General features: G+C 33.7%; 1 long non-coding RNA gene and 1 pseudogene across 1 annotated transcript; both read right to left on the bottom strand.

The window, feature by feature from the left end:
* Positions 1-1879: 1879 nt before the first annotated feature.
* Positions 1880-5954, bottom strand: LOC133180227 (uncharacterized). Its single transcript, XR_009720284.1, has 3 exons — positions 5502-5954; positions 4599-4727; positions 1880-1983 (listed from the first exon to the last, which is right to left on the bottom strand). It is a non-coding gene; the product is annotated as an uncharacterized LOC133180227 (long non-coding RNA).
* A 13903-nt stretch (positions 5955-19857) lies between these two features.
* LOC133180222 (uncharacterized) lies at positions 19858-22303 on the bottom strand (annotated as a pseudogene).
* Positions 22304-22881: the final 578 nt, after the last annotated feature.

Raw genomic sequence — 22881 nt, 5'->3', positions numbered from 1 at the left:
CAGAACAAAATGCAAACTTGACCTGTAACTCATCAAGATACACTCAATACCAAAAATCAGCTCAATATCTGCAAGCGTTTAGGAAAAAAGTGCGGAAAACCAAGTGTGACTGACTGACAGACAGACAGACGGACAGACAGACTCAGAGGAAACCTATAGTCCCCTCCGGTTTCACTGGTAGGGGACTAAAAACACAAACATTTCAACCAGAACAAGCATTCTGAGAGTTTTGCAATTGCAATGCTAGTCCCCTACCAGCAAGTGTAATCTGGTTCCCATTTAAAATTGAAAATGCCATAATTCCGTCAAAAAATCATAATGCAAACTTAATCTATAATTCATCAAGTTAGACTCACATACCAAAAAACATCTCAATATCTGCAAGCGTTTAGAAAAAAAGTGTGGTAAACCAAGTGGGACAGACTGATAGACATACATATGGACAGACAGAGAGATGTACAGAGAGACACACAGACATGGTGAAACCTATTGTCACCTCTGGTTTCACAGGTGGGGGACTAATAATAATTCTAATAGTTTTTGCAAAGATTACAAAATGCTGTGGACATAATTCTACATTAAATCACAGTTATCAAAAGCATAAAAGGTATACAATTCATATTAAAATTTGAACTGGTGGAATAAATACTTGTACAGTTAGTCAGAAAAACAAGCCTATATCAAAGTGCTAGGGACAGACAATTTTGCTTTGTTAAAAACTTAAGGTAAATCATTATTCATGTATACATTGAGTTGTACAGTGTAATATGTTTAAAAAAAAAAAAAGAGAATAAAAATCACTTTGCTATTAGCTTGAATTCATTATAAGCTAAAGCGTGTTTTACTGTATATGTATAAGAAAATAATGATACCATATCACTTCTGCTGCCAGTCTAAACACTGTGTACTACCTTCTTTTGTTCATCATGACCTCATGTAAACAGAATATTTTAACAGAACCCCCCAGCATAACTTGTAAATAAAATGTCATCTTAAAAAATTATCAACAGTGTGTCTTTGTTAAAGCTACAATTTATGTGTTTGTGAAACACTGATGCCCCCGTAGGGTGAGGGTTGAAGTTTCTCAAATACATGTCAAACTCTAAGGTCAAGGTGAAAAGGTCAAACTGTTGGTATCCAAAGGAAGGTGTTGTCACAAGGAATACACCTGTGAAATATGAAAGCCCTTGTGCTAACCGTTGAAAATTATAGCCGAGGTTAAAGTTTTCAAAAAGTGGGTCAAACTCTAAGGTCAAGGTCAAAAGGTCAAAAATATTTATGCCCATTAAAAGGTCTTACCACAATGAATATACAAGTGAAGGATGAAAGCCCTAGCACAACCGTTCAAATGTTATTGCAAAGGTTAAAATTTGGTAATTTTTTGTGTAAGTGGGTCAAATTCCAAGGTCAAGAGGTCAAATTAAGTGATACCCAAAGAAAGGTATTGTCACAAGTGACCTGTGAAATATGAATGTCATAGTTCCATCTACTAAAAAAGTTATGGGCAAGGTTAAATTTTTGCAGACAAACAAGATCAATAAGCAGGGCAAAAACTATATACCCCTAATACTGACTAAGGGGTTAATTAATTCTTAAAAAGAAGATTCTATGACAGAAGCAATACCTGATGCCACTTTATTCCTAAACCAACATTTTTCACTCCTAGAACCTTGAGCAGAGCAGATGCTTGACTGGGACCTACATGTAGGATATCAGTGTTATAGGCACCTGGGAAACCAGCATGATAACACTTTCATCAATGAGACTTTCAGGCTTCTCAAGAGATGTGATCGTGAACCAACCAAATTCATTTCCTAGTGAATTTTTAACACTAGCTGTTATTTATTTCTTAAATTCCTAAAAAATTTTTTACCTGTAACACACTAATGATGAGGCTTTCTGACATTCTCCTAGCCATGGAACCTGGTACATTTCCATCATTAGGTCTTGCATTAACTCATTCTCTAGCATTATTTGCTGAATCTGTTGATAAACAAACAATATTTACTGTTAACTTTTAACTTAAATCAAAAGCCTGAAAGGCTTCAATGACGTCGAAGAAGAAAAACAATTTCAAAAGATCATTTTGAATTTGAAGATAGCAATAAGTCAAGTGAGTGACTCAGGAGAAATAATAAAAAAATAGTTTTAAACAAAATATCACAATTACAGTCCGGGGCCTTATGTCATGGTCCGAATGAAGCAGGGTTCGAATTGACCAGGCACCGTCGAACATGTTCATGCAAAATTCTTTTCAGTCAGCTGAAGAACTATGAAGGATTTCATGAATTTATATAATATTTTTTCTAATTGCCAATGTCAAAGCGTTGTATTAGTAATTGCATCTAAACTACAACCAAGACTGTCCTGTTACAATTACGATCGAGTTACGATCGGGCGTGGTATACGGTATACTGGGAAATGGAGGAAATAGAGAAATACAGTAATACTGGTCAATATCATCGGTTTTTAGGATAGAGTTGGTTAGAAGATTGTATAAGTAAAGCTAAGATTTAGAAATTCAATCTTTTTAGTCTTGTAGTATTCGTGTTTATGTAATTTTGTAATTATTTTACCTCCGTTGTGTTGTTTATGTTACACGGTTATCGTTCCGAAATGTTATTCATGTCATTTAACGCACCCTTTCTGTAGAAATTCATCCGCAACAACCATTACGTTTTTCTTGAGTGAGAATAAAACATAATGTTGTTTTGCAATAGAATTAATTGCAGATATAATTGATGCAATTTTATTTTCAAGCTATTATTCATTGTGAGCGTTTTCAAAGAAATTGGTTTATAGCTATTGCTATTTTCTATTGCGGATGCATCGACTGACACATTCGGTCGCGTACATATCCGGTCGCGATTTCATACTGGGCGCTTGCTAGATGACGTTCGAGCTCCAAGAGCTCGACGTCATAAAAATATGACACATAACAGGTGAATCTTAATGATTTCTACACAACCATTCTTAATGTAAATATTGAACAAACAAGAGGCCCATGGGCCATAATGCTCACCTGATTAACTATGGCCCTTCTGTTCTCCGTCAGCAGATTCTTTCTTCTATTTATTCTTGTGTAAAACTGATCACATATTATAGCCCCACCCTACCACAGGGGGTCATGATTTGAATACATGTAACCTTCAATCTACTCTACCTGAGAATGCTTCCATATAAATATGACTTCATATAAATTTTCCTCTTCTTAAGAAGAAGATTTTTAAAGACATTTTCCATATGTATTCCATTATAAAACTTTTACTGCCTATTGTGGTCCCACCTTAACCACCCCCCTCTCCCAAGGCATGATTTTAGCAAATTTGTGTCTACAATACCTTTAAAGTTTCTAAAAAAAATATGAAATTATGGCTTTGTTGTTCTTGAGAAGAAGATTTTAAAAAAATATTTTCTATATATTCCAATGCATTACCCTGATCCCCTGTTGTGGCCCCATGCTAGTCCCGGAGGTTATGATTTAAACAAATTTGAATCTTCACTACCTGAGGATGCCTCTGTATAAAAAACGACTAATAATGGCTTTGCTGTTTTTAGGAGGAAGATTTTTGAGGATAATTCTACATATTCCTATGTAATTCTCTGATCCCTTCTTATGATCCCATCCTACCCCTGGGAGTCATGATTTGAACAAACTTTTAATAGAAGCTTTCACATAAATTTCATCGTTTCTGGTCAAGTGGTTATTGAGCAGAAAATTTTTAAAATTCAAATTTTCATGAGTTCCTTATTATCTCCCCTTAAGAGGGGGCATGGCACTTCCTCTAAACAATCTTAAATTCCTTTCACCCAAGAATGCTTTGAGGTAAGTTTGGTTGAAATTGGCCCAGTGGTTCTGAAGAAGAAGTTGAAAATGTAAAAATTAAGTTTACAGACAACATGACAGAAAGCTGCTGATCTGTAACTTGCTGGTTTGAAAAAATTGGGATAGACGACCAGAGAGCTACAGTGCCACCCATAGAAAAAAAGTGTATATTTATTGCACACAAAAAGTTGCGCTCGGTTCTGAATTAATTTCTCTAAATTTTTACCTCAACTGCACAAAACCTGGATTTCAAAATTTTCCTTAGACCTCTATCAGCTACTCTTGTAGTTGACATCTGCAAGAAGTGCGTTGGACCGAATTACCTTGCCACCCAAGATGGCAGAATAAATAGACAAAATTTTCAATGGTTTCAATTTCAGGCCCAGGAGGGCTATTGATATGATTAACAATGGTTGTAAAGAATGTTTTGTTGTGGAAAAAGTGCAAAAATATGTTAGAAACACAGGGTTAATAGTATTTTTAGATTGCAGTTGATAACAGAGAAATAAATCGAGATTCTGCTTACTTTTTTTTTGGTGCAGTAAATATACACATTTCTTAATGGGTGGCACTGTAGCTCTCCAGTCTGACAATATACTTTTTTTTTTGGAGAGATACAGTTCTGCAGCAACATGACAGACAGATGGACAGAAGGTTAACGGACAGCTAGATAGGCAGACATCGGACACTTTTTGATCAGAAAAGCTCACTTGAGTCTTCTGCTTGAGTGAGATAAAATCTCTTTTGGAAGATTGAATTATTTTATTATTACCTGGAAGGCTGTAAACAAATTTCCTTGCATCTTTTTTACTCATCATGGTTTGACAGCTTTGTAACTGTATTAAAAGATAATTCTCTAATTAAAAGCTGTTCTTTATTTCTTCAAGGGATCTCTGTATACCTAAATTGGAAAAGAAAAACTTCATAAAAGTCATAATTAAGCTTTGGCAATCAAGTATGAAAAGAAGAGGATGAAAATGATATTTTTACCCCGGAAGGTTTGACTACAACTTCTGAAGGTACTTTGGCAACACTATGCACTTGAATTCTTATGTTGCATCGTTAACCACCGAATTGTATAATATAGAGTATATCAATTGACATGTCTAATCTCTACGGTTCAGAGGAGGAAATACAGAAATCTTTTTAAAGTGTAGGCTATTAAAATTAGCATAAATTACTTTTCATTTTTTAATTTCTTTTCGTTTCTTTGAAAACAATATGCTTTAAAAGCTTATAACTACTACACCAAAAGAACGTTCACGGTAGCTCAGTTGGTAGAGCGCTCACTCTGTGATCAGGAGGTTGTGAGTTCGAATCTCAGCCGCGACTGACCTAAGTCGATAAAAAATGGGTAGCAACTGTTTCTTCGACATGCACTCGGCACTTTGAAGTGAAAGTTGCGGGTTCTTCGGATGATACCTTAAAAACCGAGGCCCCGTGTCACGGCAGGCGTTGGCACGATAAAGATCCCTCACTGTTCAATGGCCCCGAGTGCCGAGTAAAGGTCAAAATTGAAGCCCTTCACCGGTATATGGTGACATCTCTATATATATGAGTGAAAAATTCTCGAACGGGACGTAGAACAACATACATACATACTACACCAAAAAAAGCAATACAGGACATTAAATGTTGAATGATACAACAAATTCAGTTTGAAATATTTCATTACCTTAAAAATAAGCAAATATTTATGGTTGAGTTTAAATGTAGCACCTAATAATCCAGCTTTGATAATGCATGTAACTGTACTGTCTCCATGTTCAGGGGGGATTCCATGCATCTTCTGTTTGCCTCAAACATTCTAACAAAAAAATTTCATAAATTTAATTCTGAATTTATTTATTCATAGATTTGCTAACATTTTTGACCAATCAAAGTGCATGTTTTTAAAACGTGTCGTTTTAAATGTTAACATGCTAGATGCAGAGACACTAAGCTAATTTCTTAGTAAATAGTTGAGTATCTGTTGTTTAATATTTTTTTTCCACTTTTAAACATTTGTTAAGCTGATCAATTACAATTATAATGTGTTAAGTTACACTATGCATTATATCATGAGTGTTTATATTTGCTGGAGACAAGAACTAAAGTGTCAAAAATGTAGTAAATTCCAGATCTTTTGATAAAACGGCTCTTGATTTTGAATAGCTTTCGGTCTCAGTTAACTAATACCTGACCAGGTCTGTATAGTAATGAGTAGACCTCATCAAAAGTCAATAATTGTACATGAATTCAATAATATTTATCTGGAAGATAACATGCAGGTGAATACTGTAAATGTATTCTATTTAGCGTGTACATGTACGATATTTGAGGGAAATTAACTTTTGAGCAAGTTAGCTTAGATTTGATTTAGCACATTTCTTAATGTTCTTAATCATGAATAATTATGTGCTGCAAGACATTTAGCATTGTACTTGAATTAACAGAAGATTCTTTCAGCCAAAGGCACTAAAAAAAATACACATCCAAATGTAATACGTCTACAGTATAACATTTTTTGATTTCTAAAATGTTGGCTATCAGACAATCAAAAACCTGAGAATTATTCAATCATAAAATGTTAATCATGCGACCATTAGGGCAAGCGCAGATACTTTTTCAGTGTACTGTTTATCATTGTATTTAGGCCTGTCTCTATAAACCGCACGTGACATTTGGTGCGTGTAGACTCTGACGGCACATGATGTGGTATGTAAGTTTCGTTACCATTAAACTGAAGAAAGAACAGTGCTTATTTTAATGAAGAATGTTTATTGGCTATTTATCTGCAATATATCCAATAAATAAAGGTGAGTTTATTATTTGTTGAACTTTTTTTGTTATTCTTGTGAGAAGGTAATTTAACAAGCAATGCATTGTGGGTCCAGAAGTTACTGTGGAAAAAAAATTTGTTTGGATCAATGTGCAATGTCCAAATTTTCTCTTCACCCACGCGTTGTATTAAGAGCTCCCAGTGATGAGCGGGGCTTTGCGCTACTCCCTGTACTCGCAATGATTATTGTTATCATAACTGTTTACTTACAATTTACATCGAAAAGGGTCTCAGTTTGTAGGATTTAAAGGGAACAAACAAAAATATTCTTTAACAAATCCTCAATGATTATTGCACACAACTTGATGAAAAAGTCAATACTTGATTTTGCATATACTTAACTTAGCAGAACTCTTTTGCGGTGAAGGTAGGAAACGACTGTTGGATTGGGGCAAATGTGCTATTGAATACAATGCAAGATCGATCATTGTGGAATTTATAAGAAAGAAATCCTGGTGAAATATCTTGCTAAACATATGCTGAACCAGCCTAATAAATCTGAGAGAGGAGCTAATCCTCAAATTTTTACATTTTTAGCGATACTTTTCACTAAGTGGACTCTTCTCATGAAATTCTCATTGAAAATTGTTACTTTTTACAGTTCATAAAATACTTTAAACTTTCCTTATTTGACAAAATAGCTACTATTTCGAGTTCAATCCTTGGCAATACATTGTACTTTCTGCATACTCATCACTGCTTATTGTTCAAATCATTTGATTGTCACTGCTGTAAACAATGTTATGCCCCAGAAATCTTGCAAGATTTAGAGCTTCCTCGACTCCCCCACAAAAGAGCAGTAGTAAGTAAGATAACTGCAAGGTACTCGTGATTCTATGTATTGTTCTGTTAGTTCAATATTCGATATTGGTATAACGACCTTACAAATTTATTACCAGTCTTACAGAAAACAGAAAACTGTTATAATTAATGTACAATGTGGAAACCTAATTTCCCCAACCAAAATATTGCCTAACTTAACCCAAATATTAATCTATTGTGATGGTTTGAAGTGTATTTATTATGTGTGTATATATTTATTTATCTGTACGTGACATATTTCATTCATATTTCCCCTATTTGTCTTAACTTGTTATATGGAGTTACATGTATTCCCCTTTGTTTATAACCCGTCCGGATTAGGCACGCCCAGGTCTATAGTACCCGGCCGGGATTTATCATATTATACATGCATTTGTGTATAATCAGCAGCAGTCGATATTATTATTGATTATCGATTATAGACATATTTCGAGGATCGAGGCTAAATTTCTATCTACAATAATGGTAATTATCACACTCTTGGATCGTAGGTGATATTGTTTCATATGTTTTACGTTTGATTTACATGATTGTTATTTTAACAGAATATAGAATCTAATTCTTCAGTCTTTAAACACTGAAATTCTTGTTTTCTTTCATCCTTCCGAACTCGGATTATGTATGGGACTGACCCCTAGACAGTCATGTTACATTATAAAAGCAATATAAACAGACAAACGAGAAAATGATTCCAGTATATGAAGAGTGTAGCTAGCAAAGTCAGCTGTCTCCCTCCCTGATGATCTGATAGCTAGCTGTATAGCTTTATATGGAAATGAGAACAAAAGGAACTGTCAAAGAACTTACTAGACAAAAGTGGGCGTTTCCACATATAAGATAAATAATTTACATCGGGATCGAAATGAAAAGATTTAAGAAAACGTAAATAAACTACATCTGCCACAATACATGTCAAATGTCTGATTGAAAAGATTAGGATACAAAAATTAAATACATTGCACCCGGCCTGCTTTAAAAAGAATCATATCATATGATATGCAATTATAATGAACTTTGCAGAACTTAATTTAAAAATTGTTCGTATATAAACAAACACACCAAACATGCTAAACAGCTGAAATAAGAAACCTAGGCAATTCGGAAAGTCTTATCTGTCGTAATAACAGATATAAAACATTCGACAAGAAATTGCGCAGATGTAGTGTGTCTTTAGAAAGACTTCAAGTCTGCAGAACATAATTACAAATTCATTTCAAGGAATCAAACAAGGATGCGATTTTTTCTTGCCCAAAATTATGCCTTACCTGAGTAAGCTGTTTACATCGGATGTGTATAATGCCCTTATAGTACAATGTCCTGACTGATTGTAATAAATAGTTTTTAGGTGCACAAACAATATCATTTTTATTGGAAATAATAATAAAATTATTATTCTCTATAAGAATCATGGCGATATGCAAAATAAAATATATAAAATTTTTATTGGACATAATAAAAATGACAGGAGTACATGTATAATGTCCTGATTTGGGGTATAATGACCTGATTTGATATGTCCTTCATAACAATTTAAATTGGTATTTATATTTATATTCTGTTTTTTTTCATAAGATTTTTTAAGATTGAAATTAATGTGTTCACATAAAAATTGGGATAAATATAAATTTATTCTTGGGAATTTCATTTTTCATCTTTTTGTACTGGATGTCAGTTGAGATATATAAGGCTCACAATTTGGAGAAAATGACAAATAAGGCTGGTTTGACAGTGAAAATGTGATAAATGTTTACTTTATCATTAATAAATTTTGTACAAGATGTTTTCATCCATATTATCTTTTTGAATAAAAATTTTTATTCCTAACACATGACCTTAGAGAGACCATGCAATGTGATTTTTTAAGGAATGCTGTAAAATGATAATAATTAAGAAAAAATGTGGAAAACATAATTGTCACTTAATGAATTGAACTGTCATATCAGTAATGTGGTAGCTTTTTTAATCACTGGATGCTTCACCCTGAGTTTCTTTTATATATATAAACAATTATGAAAACAATAACTTAATATTCAATTATTTTGCTCTTTAACACTAGATAATAAGTGCATTTTGAGTAACATTGAGGTAGGTCATTATTGTATTAAGTAAATCCCTTTTGCTATATGTCTAATGCCCTGTTAACACAGAGAGTTTAATTCGCAGTAAATTAATGCGAAGTGAAATAATGTGAATTAAAATAATGCGAATAAGAATGCATTTGGATAACAGCAAAAGCGAAGTAAGCTGATGCGAATTAAAATTTTGTTTCTAGGCTATGATAGCTTTTCAGTAAGGCTATTATGACATCATTTGTAAATCATGTCATGTATGCAGAGCAGATCATTTGACATAACATATATAATCATAGTGACTGTATACATTTTAGTGATTTACATTACTTTCCTTTTTTTTCAACCAAAAATAGCACAGATACATAAATCTAACCACCGACATGTGGCCTTTCAATTGACTTAATTCTGGCCTACGCATGCGTCAAAATTTAATTTGAATTAGCTTCGCTTAGGGTTCACATGGAGCTAATGCAATGTAATTTAATGCGCAGTAAATTAATTCGAATTAAACTAATTCACACTAAATTCTCCATGTGAATGCGCTTCAAATTTAATTCGCAGTAACTTGTGTTTAATTCAAATCAAACTCTCCTTGTGAACAGGGTATCATTATATGCCCTGTTCACATGGAGAGTTTAATTCAAATTAAACGCAAGTTAATTTACTGCACATTAAATTACTTCGCATTAGCTCTGCGTGAACGCTTCAAGCTAATCTAATTCGAATTAAATTTTGATGCATGTGTTTGTATGTTGTTTAACGTTCCTCTTGAGAATTTTTCACTCATATGGAGACACCGCATGGTGCAGTGGTTAGAGCGTCTGCTCTAGAGTCGCGAAGTAAGGAGTTGATCCTTACGTTGTGGGTTTGAATCCCACTGTGGGACGTGGAGACCGGTCCTTCGGATGAGACTGTATAGACCGAGGTCCCGTGTCGCAGTAGGTGCTGGCATGAAAAAGATCCCTCACTGCTCAATGGCCGTAAGTGCCGAGTATAGGACAAAATTTCCAGCTCCCCACTGGCAAGTGGCGGCGTCTCCATATGAGTGAAAAATTCTTGAGAGGGATGTTAAACAACATACAAACAAACAAACATATGGAGACACCACCACTTGCTGGTGGAGAGCTGTGAATTTTGTAATATACTCGGTACTTACGGTACTTACTACTGTGTCACGGGACCTCGGTTTATAAGGTCTCATCCGAAGGACCGGTCTCCATGTCCCACAGTTGGATTCGAACCCACGACGTAAGGATCAACTCCTTACTCCATGACTCTAGAGCAGAAGCCACGTGGGCGACTTGATGCATCACAGTGTAATGGCAAATGTAGGGTAAATGCACATGTGGGTGGTCAGCTATTATAGATACTTGTGCTATTTTTTAGTGAAAAACAAAGGAAAATTATGTGAATGAAATGTGTACAGGTATTAGCCTATTACATTCTGTCAAATGGATCTTCTTTGCATAAGGTGACGTGATTTGAAAATAATGTCATAATAGTCTGACTGAATAGCCTTACTTGTAGAAATTAAATTTTAATTTGCATAAGTTTAGTTCGCATTAGCTGTCATTTGAATGCAATTTAATTTGCATTAGTTTAATTGTATTAGTTTAATTCGCATTATTTTGCTGCAAATAAAACTTTCCATGTGAACAGGGCATTAGAGCAGATCAGAATATACATGTATTCAAGCTGGCTCCACGAATATCCTCCTTAAGGCTTTAAGCTAAATTTAATGAGTTATGAAACCATTAATATTCAATTGAAAACAAATGAAATGATGTCTATATATTATAGGCATAAGTTAAATTTATAATCATATTATATTCTAAGCATAACACGAAATAAGAGGAAGTAATAGATTGCAGCTCTCAAGAAGAAGGGGGGGTGTTTACAATCAGATCTCACTTTTGGCTAAAAAATAAAAAAACAAACAAAAAACAAAAACAAAAAAAACCCAAAAAAAAATAGGTTGCTGAGCTAAAGAAGAAGGGGGGTGGGGGTGGGGGGTGATGGTTACAATCCGATCTCACGTTTGGCTAAAAAATTAAGTAAGAGGTTACAGATTTCAAGAAGAAAGGGGGGGGGTTACAATCTGATCTCACTATTGGCTAAAAAAGCATATATGTGAACTACTTTTCCAAAATCTCCAATTAACACGGACCAAATTTAGCTAAGTTGAGTCTTACAAAAATAAGTGAAGTTCATTTCATGTTGAAATGACACACACAACACATTCGATTATACCTTTCATTTGATGAATTTTAAATCATTGTGAAATGAATAGCATACATTGTGTACTATTCCAAGAAAGAAAATTATCACATAAATACGAACTGTCTTTTCATTTCAACAGAGTACCCGATATGCAGCAATCGTCACTGACCCCCCCCCCCCCTTACACCTTGATGTAAGTTTCTATACACCATATTTCATCGAACAAGTAATAAAACATACCGTTTTCCAGCGTTTCTTTAACATAGAATCCATCCTCATCAAAAGAATCTAGGTTTCTTTGCCCAGGCTTTCCTCTGCGTCTTTTTTTCGACATGTTTATTATATCCCGCTTCAAAACAATTGGACTTCCGCTCTCTTTACACACGCGCATGCGCATTCTAGATGTGTGTAACGTCAGAGGTGTGTAAGTGAAGATGGCAACTTCAATCCGCACGATATCTGTGTAATCATGTGTTTGATGAAACCCCGAAACTGGGACACGTTATTTTTTTTACTTTTTTAGGATTAAGACATGTCAATTTTTCGTTTTAAACGATAAAAAAGTTTGGGGACTTGATTCAAGTCCCCAATGTTTTTTATGTCCCCAATTTACGACTTGCGTATCTGTCGAAGGTCCCCAATATGGCCTTCCCACACACACTCACACACACACACACACACACACACACATATATATATATATATATATATATATATATATATATATATATATATATATATATATATATATATATATATATATATATATATATATATACACACACACACACACACACACAGGCCGCAGCTACAGAATTATAGGGAATTTGTCCTGTCAAACAGACAACTGCATATATCTCATCAGTTTTAAAGTTTGTTCCCAACAGAACAATGTACGTTGGGAAAACGGCCGGAGAATCAATAATCATCGTTCGACCATTAAGACCAAGAAACTCAACCCGTTGGGGAACACTTTAACCTTGAAGGTCACAAATGGAAGGACATGACAGTAGATGTTATTGACCACAATCTGCAATGGACCGATGTTCATTGAAAAGGCAAGGAAAAGTTCTGGATGCACAGACTGAAGTCATTTCGCCCTTATGGTATCAACAAACTAAATGACTTCACCAGGATGAATGTGAACTAGACCCCATTCCTGATTGTAACAAACAAGTTTGTTCTCTCGAAATAATGTGAACTTTACCGTTAATTCGCATTATCAATTCTGGAACAACCCACACACAGATTTATTGTTTACATGTTAATTACTTCTTTTATCCGATAAACATTTCCAAATGTATAATACATCCAAATTCATATTGTAAATTTCTCTTCCATATTATCTTTCTTTGGTTTAACTTTTTATCATGTATAGTTACGCTATCTTGAGAGAATAAGACAGTGTACGATTTACTTCTTGGCTGTAATTAATTAGCGATAACTAATTCGTTCAATTATGTAGATCGCACTCCACCAGAGCATTCGGCAAACCTCGGCTGATTCCGTCACCTTTATCAAACCTCGGCTGTACGAGGAAACTTGATATGCCTCTCCGCTTAACATTTGTTATAAGGCTGCCTGTTTACCGCTTAGGGAAAACGTAACGCTTTGAAAATGATAATAAACATGCATCTGACATACGTTAAAAACTTTCAAAAGTATTTAGCTAACACTAAGGATAACAGTTACCAAGTAACATACACCTAGTATCTTTACATAATCACATGTTTGTTAACGGGTAGAACTCAGCACACTGTGCACGTGTAATTATAGGGCGCAGCCATATTGCGTATAAAGTAGCTCCGGTTCAATGGAGGTTTATATATATGATACAGCCGAGGTTGGATGAGGTACGAATCGACCGAGGTGTGCCGAGTGTTCACCAAGAGTACACCCGTTAGACCGTATTTCATACCGGTCCGGATTTCTTTCTTTACAAATGATTATAAACTTTAAATTAAACATGTAATATTGTAAATAGATAGTGTTTGGTAGTTTAGTAATAGTGCTAGTTTTTCTTTTCTTTTTTCTTTTTCTTTTTTTTGTTTTTTGTTTTGGTTTTGGTTTTTCCGTTTCCTTTGTTTTTATGACTTCTTAACCTTTTTGTTTGTCCTGAAGAAGGGACAGGGCATCCCGAAAATTTGTAATAAATATATGTATATAAAATAATAATAATAAAATCCTCCCGAGGGAGATAATAAAAAAGATCATTAAAAACACATTTCCTATCTCCACAGGTATATATATCCTAAAGAATAGATCTGGCTTCGGGACCAGCAACATATAAAAATCTCAGCTCAGATCTCAACCTCAAATCTTAGATTTCTGCCTCAACTGAGATTTTCATAAAACACTTTGCCACCAACATGTCTGAGATTCGTCTCACGTAAGCTGAGATTTGAGAAATATCTTAGACTTATTCTCGTTGTTATATGCGACCTTTTTCTTATAATGCAAGGAGTTTTTGAATCAATGATTGAACTTACCTTTCAGTTACATGTAGTTGTTTATGCAATATTTTGGTCTATAATCACGCAAATACACATTCTCCACTTCCTTTTTCTTTTATTTGCTGTTTCGAGTCATTCAAAGGAACGGATTCCATTACGATATTTGAGACAATAAATATTCAGAGAGTCCCCGTAAAATAATTCCTACAGAAGAATAACATAATAACTCTCCACAGCAAAAATATTTTGGGTATAGGGAATTTTTGTCCCTAATAAGATTTTTTTTTCAAAAAAAAAAAAAAAAAAAAAAAAAAAAAAAAAAAAAAAAAAAAAAAAAAAAAAAACAACATTTTAAGCGATCAAAGGAAATAAGTTTTACCGTCGAAATAATGATTTTAAAATACTGCCAACTCGGCCTTAAGAAATAAATACTTAGTTTTTTTTTTTACTAGTCTATCAAATGTTCGATATCTAGCTACAAGTGATTTTCTCAAATCATAATTTTTTTGAGTATTTCGTAAAATTTGTGCATAAGTTGCGACAGAAAATATGTCCAGGGGCGGATAACATATGTATGATTGGTTTTACCTGATCCCAATTTATCAAGAAAATTTCGATACGAATTGATTTATTTCAGTTAATTTGCCCTCCCTCCTTTCCCCCGAAGAAGGAAAAACCTGAAGTTGAACTACGGACATGTTTAGGGACGAGGCTATAAGAAACACGTCGCATTTTCCACGATCCTCTGTTATAGAAAATGTCAAAGAAACAGAGGATGCTACATACTACGATCCCCTGAGAGAAAATGTTACGGATTTTTTTTTTTAAAGATATGATAACAACGAATATGGTGAACAATATATACGTCATTGCACTGGAAACCCAAATCAAGTGACGATTAACTGAATAATTCCTATTATCATATCGTAAATAAAAGTTCCACGGTGTATTCATGTAATGTTGGGAACTTGAGTCATTTAGGACCATACTTTTTTTTATATTATTACATGTATTATAATTATTTCAAAATGTAACTGGTCGTAATTAAAAAAAGATTACTGTAAGTTCTTGTCGTGATTTATACATGTAATTTAGAATTGTCATAAGTCAGGCTTATTCTTATAAATAATATGAATGGTCAGGAATTTTTGCATTGTGAGTATTAAGTAGATCACAAATCTCAAGTAAGAATTTCATAGACTTAGTTAAGAATCAAAAGCTTAGCAATATTCGTACACAAAATTTTAGGCGACATTCTTTTAATATTTGCGTATAATTTGCAGCGGTGAATAGGTACATATACTGTACAAGTAAAAAATAACGACCTGGGAAAGAACAAAGCAGCTGTGGAGGTTTGATATTTTATGTAGTCATATTTCCTTTTCTTATATACATGTACATTGTGAATTAATAAATTTGCCTACACTAAAAATGAATTTAATTAATTAATTTATTAAATGAATTCCTGTATGAATAAAGATATACATGTTATGTAACTATAACGTGCCCAAAAAATATTGCTTTAATTAATTCTATTTTTTTAATCATTTTCTTTCTTCTCGTATTTCTCTTTCGGTAAAGTTTCAAATGCATTGTTTCAATGCCTGAACAATACTTTAAGATTTTTTTTCATCTGTGTAACAACCCCCACCCCCACCCCTCTTTTAGATTTTTTTTTTCTCAACTGAATCGGAAAAAAGTTGGTGGTGCTTGCTAGGAAAAAATCTCAGATTTGAGAAAAATCTCAGTTTTAAGAAAAAAAAAACTCAAAAGACAAGCTTGAGTTTGAGAAAATATATGTTTGGTGGCATAGTTTGGTGAGAAAAACTCAATTTTCTGAGAAATCGCAGATTTGAGAAAATCTCAGCGTTGGTGGCCCCGCAGCCTGCTCTGATGATGTAAAATTCATTTACTTTCATCCTGCAAAGAGCATGCGATGACCATTGATCATGAACTTCACTACAGGGATATTAATTTAAACAAGCATATATGGTAATTAAAACAAATGATAAAGAATCCTTTCGATTCTGTTACTCTGCAATTATGACAAAATTCAATTGTAGAAAAAATAAAAAGGTTTTATCGATTTTATTTCTCTTGATTAGGTTTAAATTGGGAAAAATGGACCGGCATTTTAAAGTGAAACTTATTGCTTAAACTTGGGTCTAAGTCACAAACACAACATTCTAGATTTTCCCCAAACAATTTGTGCAAAATATGTTGCATAAATGTGTAAAATTATTTCATTGGTAAAATCTCTATAAAAAGACTTCAACTCACAATGAAACTTGCTCGTTAAAAATATATTATGCTCCACTCAAACCACCAAAATATATGTAACATAATATAAAAAAATGTGTATTGATTGAAAAATACTTCCCTCTAACGTTTTGTGCTATATGAAAAATATATTATAAAAGCTTCCTTGAACTTATGTTTGACAATATATTCAATTTTCCTTAAAGAACCTTATCTTCTCTAAACACCTATTCATGGGTAAAATTCATTATATTTACTGCATCTAGAAGTCTTGGAATCGAAGATTAGTTTATATGCCTAAGCATAAAGAAATGTAATATTTTTGAGATTACGTAGGTATTCAACTGTATTCGAATGAGAAAATAATTTGGAAAAAACATTCTAAATGAAATACTCTTTTTGAATACATTATATACATACCGTATCCAGAGGACGAAAAGAATGCTGCCAAGAACAATAATACTCTCAAAAGTATAGAGGCCATTATTTTCACACTGAATTGTCTACGGATTTTTCCGCTAACCCTGTCTTCACAAAGGGCACACGGCAGATGTGGCTGGTCGACAAAGGATGCTCAATCTTCCATGGCACCTGACCCCAACTCTATTTACAGAGACCTGTGTTTCTTCTGCTCACATTTCGTATTGTTTAATTGGACTTATCAGCATCATTACTGTTCGGTATCTTCACACTTCATTCCAGTTAAAGTGTTTCTCAAATCACATTAGTTAGTATTTTTCTAGAGACATCTCTTCCAGCTATTACCTTACAAACCCGGAATTTAACTTATTTCACAGGTAGTTATCTGTCGAGTACTTGATAAAGGTGGATTGATTGAGCCAACCGTACACTGTAATAAAAATATACCCTATGGTATATGTAAGCGCTTATACATCCTGTACGTGAAACTTTGAATCTGGCCTTCTCCTTCTTTTTTATTGTTTTATCTTAATATGTAGTTTCGTTTAAGTCGCCACAGAAATCTTTTGTCCCATTAATATTATCTGACAAGACTGTAGCTCTACTGGTTTGTATTTCATTCTTTATAAGAGAAAGGTCGCACTTGGACTTGAAATATGGTGACAGAAATAAATAGAATAATTATCCCTGTTTAAGTATCTTTTAGTGCAAGTTTAATTGCAATTGAACTACATATATAGGAAGACTAGCCTTTTTGAAAGAATTTCACAACGATTTCTATTTTTAGTAATCATGGCAACACCTTTTAAAAAATGGAAAAAAGTAAAGATAACGAACATTGATCGATATCAGAATATCAGCAAACAATACAAATTTCCGAGCAGGGCATAAAACACGGACCCCTGGAACTTCCAAAGGTGGGAGCAGGTGCCTATGAGTAGCAATCATCCCCTGTTGAATTTTATGTATAGAATCATATAACTTAGAGCAACCTACTTGTGTATAACGTTTTATTTTAGGACAAAATTGTATGTGGGGTAATACTTTGTAAGAAATTCATTGAAATGTCTACGTTAGTAACCATTGCAACCTTATTCTTCAAAATCAAATATCGATGATTTAATGTATCTGAGTGTAGTCTACTTGTGTAAAATGTTTTATTGAGATTTGATTAAAGCTGTAGGAATAGCCTTCTAAAAGAAAAACCACGACTGGCAACTCTCGATTCCCGCCTACATTTTACACCCATATAATTTAATATAATTGACATTTTGGTCATTAAAACTTGTTTGAATGCAAAGAAGAGCTCATTATTTATTGATTAATCATTTGAAACCCACTTTCAAAAACCAAATTGCTCGTATTTGCGACTCTTTTCGTAAGGCTGTGGGGGTTGGGGGTTGGATTGAAAATTTTATCCATTGAAATCAGCCTTTAAAACATCGCCAGATTATCAATTACGCATAGAAATGGTTAAGTGACTCTGAATTTTTTTCGTATGTTTAACCTAAATAAAATAAAACATAGAAGATTAACAAAGTACCTTGTTTTATTTGTACATGTAATATCATTTGAAATTGGTAATACATGGACCAATTTTGCTGGTTTTGTCTGTAAACATATCCCCCCCCCCTCCCATTTGAAACAAGAAAACCTTTGGTAAGAATTTGTTAAATAAGAAATCATAAAACTCTTAAAAGGGATTTTTATTTATTTTAGGGAGGGGGTAAAATATTTTCCGTTTTCCGTTCATTTCTATAGTGAAAAACACAACTTTTACAAAATTATAGCTATCTCTCTTTGTTTTCCAAAGTAAGTTATGTTTTATGAAAATTCACATGAATATCTATATAGATATAAATATGAAAAAAATCGTTCAAATTTGTTAACTTTTGAAATTTGAGTTGGAGGTAGGCGGCAAAACAATACTATCGTTAGTAGTTCTTTTACAGAAGTATCATTTTTTGTATCTATGGCAGTGTCGTTCATCAAAATACCGATAACCATAATCATGTTTCTTATGGTACTTTACTTGTGTAAAAAGTTTAATTGAAAGTAGTTCAAAACTGTCGGAGGAAAAGCATTTTTGAAGGATTTTCACAGATAATGTTTTGCTTGTAAAAGAAAGTTTCAAATCAATTCTTTTCACTTACACATATTTACAAAATACTGTGTTTTGGACATTAGGAAAATTGAATTATATACAAATGAAGTTTCGGATTTACATACATAGCATGTTCAATTAAAAATACCACATATTTTCCCCTGGCAATTTTCAGAACATTGCAAGTCGCAATTTTCATCACAAATCCCTTCAGCACAACCTTTTTTCTTAAATAATAGATTTAAGTCTTGGGGTAAACAAAATTGTATCACTAATTGTCAATCTGTACATGTACGTGTGTCCGCTTAAGCTTGTCTATAGACATGATTTTGCCTTGACATGCTCTCAGACACTTGCCCATATATAGGTGTCCATGAAAACTGTACACCCTCATATATATATATATATATATATATGAGTTGCGTCAAGCGAAAAGGGACCTTCGTGACAAAATTTTGAAAATTTACTTTTTTAACTTTCTTTGAAGAGCAAGTCCTGCTGAGTATTTTGATACCAATATTTACTTGTTTTTCTAAAAATAGACCTAGAAAATAATATCTGAAACAAACACACAGTCTCTGCTTTTCAGCGTCATGAACGTTGCGTAACGTCAAAAAAAAAACAACGTCATTTTCCTTGTAAAACAAAAGACTACATACGTGTTTTAAATTAACCAAAGAAAAAACATTTATTGATAACCAATTCTTATAGCTTGGTTATTGTATAAATTGTTGATGTACAGTGTAACACATTAGAAAAAAAAAAAAAAAAAGAACAGATATTATAATACTTTTCTGCGTTATGAAGTTAGTTTTCATTTAAATATAGCAACAAAAAGTTCCTAGTGCATTTTGTGCTATATTTCATTCCTCGGGATTTGGACATGTCATCTCCTTAGAAGGATCCCTGACAAACGGTCTGACCATACGGAAGAGGTACTGTTGTCGCTCGGGGGAAATCCCTCCTGGTGGTATAATCTCAGGCATCACTGCAACTGCTGTTAAATCTTCGGGTGTAACGGAAGACTTTAGCAACTCAACTTCCGTTTCTGCATGGTGAAACGTTTCTTTGACGTATACCTTTCCTGTGAAAAGATCATTATAAATATATATATTAATATACATATATATATAGAGAGAGAGAGGGGAGAGAGAGAGAGAGAACTGGAATCATTACTTGTGTAGATTTCTTTCACATACTTTTGATTATATATATACACACATAATTAGAAAAACATCTGATTAAAACAACATATGCACATAAAAAATTACAGGGATTTTTTTTTTTAAATTCCTACCAGGAAATGACGAAGAAAATCTGAAATGATGGAATTTCCGTATGCCTCTCACTGGGCGAAAGTACTGGGAAATAAACGTCTTCCAATCAAACCATTCCCAGCAGTGTTCTCCCGCCTCGTTCAAATATGTCACTGCAGTATTTGATTTGGCACTTTTGTTGACCACATCCACTAGGCCGGGGAAACTGTCAACATCAGTTCTGTGATAAAGACGCTTAATGTTTGCAAATCCAGCACCCACTAGACAACGTCCGTGATAGGGCACTTGCATTGAAAGGGTAATGTTGTTGTGAAGACCTAACAATGTTCTCCATGACAGATACCCCAGGACATATCTGTTTTTATTCTCGCCTATAGTAAATAAATGAAGATACATATATAATATACAAAAGCTTTAGTTTAATTAATAAAATCTATTGTATACGGTGCCATGCTCTACTTTTTTCTAATTAATTATATACGAAAATGATAAATAAAATAAATATACATCACTTTATAATGTTTTAAAATATTGATTTACCTGCGCAATTATCGCAATGGATGATGCATTCTTTTTCACCAGATCAAAACGTTGTAAGGCAGTGATGAAGCATGGAAATAACACCATTCGATCCTTTCACTCCAGCCCCGTTTTCACCCATTCCCTGGTCTTCATCAACAACATAATTCATCTGCTTGTAATTTCCCTCAATACTCCAAAAAGTTGCACTTTTCTTGGCGTCAAGAAATAAAGTGGCCCCTCTTGTCTTGCATGATGTGGAATAGAAAGTGCTTGCGAAAAGTCAAAGGTGTAGTGAACATGCCGAAGATCTGTTGAACAGGGAGGAAGCAATCCCTCTGGTCTTGCAAATGCACCCATTTCCTCTCTCGCTTTTTTCACTGCATCGTTATACACCTGTAATATCCCAGTATATATATCACATTAATTTCATGGAAAAAGTCATACAACTTATATTAAATGAATTGTGATTTTTATGTTATAGTTAAGTGAGACAGTATATCAAATCAAACTCTTACCTGTCGCTCCATTTCAACCTTAGATAAGTGATCTGTGAAAATGCGCAGTTGCTCTTGCTTCTCAGCTAATCCAACCGCCGTTGAAATTTTGGCTCTGCAATCTTCACATTTTGGACATATATCTGAGCGGGGCGTCATATATTTAATATGGGGACAGCATTCTTTCCACAGAAGTTTGAAGGTCGTGAGCCCTACTTTTCTTTCTCCCAGCTCGTCACAAGAAGTAGAATATGAAGAATGGAGTGAGGATTTGCTGCCAGATGAAGGTAAACATGTGACAGGGATACTTCTGTTTTTTACCGTTGGTTGTGGTAATCCGAATTCTTCAGCGTAATTCTGAATATAGTCGATTGCTCTTTTAAGGTCGTCGAACTTGAAGGCATTTGATGGACGTCTGCTCTTGTTTTTGTGGGTACGAGGAACCTGTCCATTTTCATTCATGTGGGAGACTAGATTTTTTACATATTTTGATCCAACACCATGGACTAAAAGAAAGGAACCTCTACAAATTTCTTGATTTTGGAAATAGTATGCATACTTCTTCCTTTTTCTTTCTTTCCCACGCTGAGTGTTGATACCAAACCCAACACATGCTAGTCTTCCCATGATAAACATATCTTTTTCATCCCTAGATAGTTCACTTGTGGTCAATATCGAGTTTTGTATCTCTTCTACAGAAATGTTTTTCAAACAGTTATTTCCACAAGAACAGGCTTTAGTAATGTTTTCCTGTAAACTATGAAGGTTGTTACATCCATTACATTCGATATCTTCTTCCCCCTCACTTTGACTCTCTTCATTGGTGTCGATGAAACAGTTTCTACCAAATCTGCCAATCTTGTCTCTGATATCGTCTTGTTGAACAGATTCTTTGTTGATTTCGTCGTCACTGTCATCATCGTTATCCTCAGGTACGTTTATCTCGCAGCTATTTTTCGATAATCCGGAGGATCTACATGTAGGAGGAATATAGTCATCATCCAAGTGATCTAGATCCTGTCAAATGGAAAGATCAGGATTAAAGCAACAATATTTTAATATATTTTACATCTTTTAAATATTTTATATTATATCAATAATTTGCTGTAAATATTGTGGCAAAAAATTTGTCGAGTTTTCTATTAATCTTATTAATTTATTCATTAATCACTAGCATTAATGCATCTCTCAATACCGCAGAAATATGCACGAGAAATTGTCAATTAGGCGCGAAAAATCCTTAAATATCAATCTGTATACTTTTACTAATTTAATTATATTTTCTTGGCTTGATGTATGTTTATTTGAATATATTAATCTAATGAATTGAATTTCGTGAATTATTCTGTTGGTTTTATACATATTGGTCGAATATATTTTAAATTAATTTAATAAAGAGTATGTTTTAAATTTAGATTATTTAGATTGCCAAAGAATTCTAGAAGGCTACAAATGAATAAGGGATGTATCAATTACCCAATAAAAAAATAATAATTAAAAAAATAATAATTTTAAAAAAAAGTTACGTCTGTCATATTTAAAGAAATATTTAAAAAAAAAAATGATAGGCCACAGACGGGAGTTGAACCTC

The sequence above is a fragment of the Saccostrea echinata genome, unplaced genomic scaffold, assembly GCF_033153115.1.
Source record: "Saccostrea echinata isolate AGI-Se365-2 ecotype Australia unplaced genomic scaffold, CSIRO_AGI_Sech_v1 ptg000006l, whole genome shotgun sequence".
Taxonomy (NCBI): Eukaryota; Metazoa; Mollusca; class Bivalvia; order Ostreida; family Ostreidae; genus Saccostrea; species Saccostrea echinata.
This window is presented reverse-complemented; position numbering and strand designations above follow the sequence as displayed.